Source organism: Oryzias melastigma, linkage group LG6 (genome assembly GCF_002922805.2).
Source record: "Oryzias melastigma strain HK-1 linkage group LG6, ASM292280v2, whole genome shotgun sequence".
Lineage (NCBI taxonomy): Eukaryota > Metazoa > Chordata > Actinopteri > Beloniformes > Adrianichthyidae > Oryzias > Oryzias melastigma.
In genome coordinates this window covers 25906060-25910580 of record NC_050517.1, presented here as the reverse complement: position 1 = coordinate 25910580, position 4521 = coordinate 25906060, and positions in this window count along the sequence as shown.

Genomic DNA, 4521 nt, shown 5'->3' with positions numbered 1-4521 from the left:
ATGGATTTCGTAGGTCTGATTCGCATATTTGATTTGGCAAAGATTTTACATCGGATACCCTTCCTGACACAACCCTCTGTATTTATCCAGGCTTGGGACCGGCACAATGAGACTCTGGCTTGGGCCCCCTCGTGGTTACATTAGTTTCTAAGATTCTTTTGGTAGTCATTTATTGTTATATGCAGGAAGGATCTTCTGCAGTGTTTCAGTAGATCTGAAGAAGCCTTTGACTGAAGACACTCTGTTGCTCAGTTACTATGTTATGCAGAGGATGCTCAAGGTTTTCCATCATGGTTTTTATCTTACAAAGCATCTGTCTTTGAACGATCAGCTCTAAAGGCTCCAGCCCCAAATAGAGCCAGCCTTCTTTACCAGTTTGTTCAGCCTCTTTATGGCATTTGCTCTGATGCTGCTTCCTCAACAGGAGACTGCAGATGTGATGACACTCTATACAGCAGACTCACAAAAGATACAAAACATCTGCTGCACTCTGATAAAAAAAATCAAATTTTTGACATCACCTGTAGAAAATGAATTACTTTTGGTTTCAACAAATTTTATTCAAATAAGTTGCCATTTTTTAATGACATGGACACTGCCATGTTGAAGCCAGACGTCGTGAGTAGTGATTGGTTCAAGTTGGTCTTAGTCAACATTTCTACAGAAGCCACTCTTGCCAAGCAGGGGTGCAGTGGCCTCAAAATTGCCTCTGAGTGATGCAGTCGCTGCCTTTTCTTTTTTTTTTTTATTTTTTTATAACGAACATAAATTTCATTTAGTACCTCGCAGCAAATAATCTGTGTATGCATTGTCCAAATTTACCACTCACTAATTACTGCCCAACGTTGCCAGAGTCTGGGTCTCCCTTTGTCGGTCCACAGCCCAGACAGGATTGTGTCATGAAGGACATCCGGAGGTAAAATCTCTGCCAAGCCAAGAGTATGGATCAATGACAGCTATTTTGCTGTGGCGACCCCTGATGGAATAGGTAAATCATAGAATTTTGCTGGTGATTTAGGACTTTCATAAAAAAAATTAAGATTAAAATTGCATTTCTGAGTATTTCTTTATTGAAATCTTGAATCAGGATCAGACAAAAAAATCGTGTTAGACAGAGATCTTATTTGTGACGTAGAAAATATGTAGAAAATACACTGGTTGGGCCACAAGCTCCTTGCTTAACTGCATTCTGATGCACCTATTGTTTATCTCATTCAAGCTGGCATCTGGTTCAAAACTGGAAAGCTGGCGAGCTGGAAAGCTCCAATAATGCTCGCTAATTTTTTTGCACTGGTAAGGTTAGGGTTGGGATGTGAGGGGCTGTAAGGTAGCTGGAGAGCGTTAAAACAGAGAGCTCTTAGCAACGGGAAAGGGGGAGGGGTTGTAGACAGTTCCACCCACAACTCAGAGGCAAATTTCTAGTAACTACTGCTGCTCTGCAGAAACTATGTCCTATTAAATGACTCAGGTTTTGGCTAAAAACAACATAATCAGGATGAAAAAAATCACTGGGAGCTTTGAAAATAGATCAAAAGATGATCGGAGTGGGTTTTTAAGGGTCACATTAGCCTGATTTCAAGACTAGCATAATCTGTTTAAGTAATCTCTTTAGTCTGCCATTTAATTTTACAGGGTTCGAAGTTTTCTCCATATACTACAATAGAATTCCTCCCATGCTTAAGTCTAACACTTATCAAAAACATAAATAAATGTTGGAAATAGTTTGATTAAGGGAGAAATTTTGACAAGTATAGATCCCAAAGAACTGACGGGCATTTATAAAGAACAGGCGCGTGCAGCCGGGCAAAGAGGTCACGACGGTTTAAAAAAGCAGGTGCTGGGGGATTAAGTGTTCCCTCTGCCTTCGGTTACACACCACAGCGAGCATGAGAGGGACGTGTGCCTTTCTGACAGACTGACGAGGAAAGCCGAGGGACGGCAGAGAACGGAGGGCTGCGATCTCGTAGATCAAGGCTTAACGAGGCCAAATCGTGTCATTAAAGTTTGTTTGTGTAAGCCAGCGTGTGACAACAAGCTGTGATAATCAACTAATGATGGGAAGCGCACGCAGCGGGAGCAGACACGTATAGGAGAGCACAATATTGTCCCTGACTAACAGGTTGCTTATGGAAAATATGCAGGAGCTGTTAACCTCAGTGTATTATCGTATAAAGAGCAGTGAGGAAGCAGGAGGTCAAAGTTGCTGCAGGAGTGTCACAGGAAGGCCGGTTTCTGCGCTCCACAAGCCCTTCGACTCCCTGCATTTAAAACGATGACAAATATGTTTCTGTACGTCTCATTAATGACAAAAAAAATAGAAAAAAAAATCTGGTAAACTCGGGAGTCTTCTCTCTGACCTTGGTTGCCATGGAAACATAACCACTCTCTGCTCAGTAACCTAGTCTTTTCTAATTGCTGTTGTCTTGGCAACAGCGCAACCAAAAAGGCCACAATCCTGAGTGTTTCCTGTTGCCGCGCCCATCCTCGCCGAAGCAAATCCGCACACTCAAATGCAACACAGTGAGACACCAGTTGATCCTGTGTGAGGAGTGACACTCCGGCTCAGGAGGGAAACAAGCAGCCAACTGGACTTAGCAGGTTAGGCAAACACTGCAGGAGCTGATCTTTTGTTTTGACATCTAAATGTCAGGATTTCAGCCAAATTTTCCCTCACGTTGTTAATCCAAAGCAGGAGCTGAGCATCCAAAAGTGTACAAAGAGCTCCATCGCTCCAAGGACATTACACAGACTCTGTCATGTGACCTGCAACTAAAATCTAATTCTGCTCATTTAACCCTGAAATTAAGAGTTAACCATCACACAACCTTTTGACGTAAGAAAAAAAAAAGAACATAGGAAGGGAGAACATCGGATTTCATCACAAATAAAGACAAAAATCCCAGATTTCACAATGCAGGTTTCACAAGACGCTGCTTTTGGATTAAAACAAAACTAAAAATTGGCTTCACTTTTAATTTTTCTATCAAATATTTTCATGGAAACACTTAAAAAAAAGGTGTTTTTGAGTCCAAAAGCAAGAAAGAAGGCATCAGTTTTGCATATATTAGCACTTTTGTTTTTAAAATTTGCTATGAAATAAAGTTTCACTTTTAATGAAACAATAAAAACTCAAAATGTGTGTCAAACAGTGTGACCTGCCATTCTTCACGATTGTGTCACTTTGTTGTTTGTATCAGGTGTTAAAAACAATGTATTTCTGTTTGTTTTTAAAGACCAACTCCAATAAAAACTGTGTTTTAAACATTTTCTTGCACCTTTATCTGATGATGGGGGACATTTTTGAAGAAAGTGAAGCTCAACATTGCCTTTCTGGGAGTTTATCTATTCAAAATGTGGTGAATCAAGAGCAGACAAAAAAAGGTCATTTGAAAAGGGTGTATTTGTGACATAGAAAATATGCTGGAAGCTTTCAGCAACAAAGAGGGGTGTGTTTGCTCCACAGCAACATTTTAGGGTAAATTTCTAATCTACTGCTACTTTATTTACTAGAAAACATCAGGTTTGAGACTTTATACAACATAAGCATAGTTAAAAGACTACTGGAAACACTTTAAAAAATAGATCAATAGATTATTGGAGCAGGACTTTAAAGTTTTGACAAAGAAAATCTTCTAATTTACCCTAGCAAGTAAAATTCACACTAGCCACGCCCACAATACTGACATAAATTAAACTTTATTAGTCTGAGCTCAGCTAGGCCAGGGGTCGGCAACCTTTAACAGTAAAAGAGCCATTTGGGGTTGTTTTCTACTAATCAAAACATAGTAGGAGCCGCATTGTCTTACTTTAGTCTTTGAGAAATTTGGATTTGCATTCATGACCTTTTTTGTTTTTTTTAATAAAAATGAATTTTGTCTATTTTCTTGGCACCAACAAAAGCAAAAATATTAAAACAAACTGGCATTTCTCAAAGTGAGAATTATTATTTGCTAAACTCTAAATTAGCCTAAAAATTCCAGTGGATAACAAATAGCCAAAAATGTTAGCATATTGCTAAAGTATTAGCCAAATTAATTAGAGGCCAGATTAGCCACAAAAAAAAAAAAAACTAGCTCAACGTTCAATTACTAGCTGAACTCTTAATTAGCCTTATATTCCTCAGTAAACTAAATTAATCAAAAAAGTTAGCCTGTTGCTAAAATAGAAGCTAAACTCTAAATTTTTGAAAATTACCATTTTATTTTTCTTCAGTCAGAGAGCCACTATGGAGAGATAAAAGAGCAACATGTGGCTCTGGAGCCACAGGTTGCAGACCTCTGAGCTAGGCGAAGACCATCACTCTAACCAATCTATATTAATCAAATTCGATCTATGCAAAATAGTAGAATTCACTTTGAAGAATAAACTTCCATTTTGCTGGGGTTTGATGGGAAATTTATTTTTCACATTTTAAAGTCTATCTCTGCTACTAAATTTAACTCAGAAATTACAAAGCCTCAAATGTACATTTTGTGCAGAAATTAACTTCCTGTTAACTCCAGAGTTATAAAAAAAATCTGA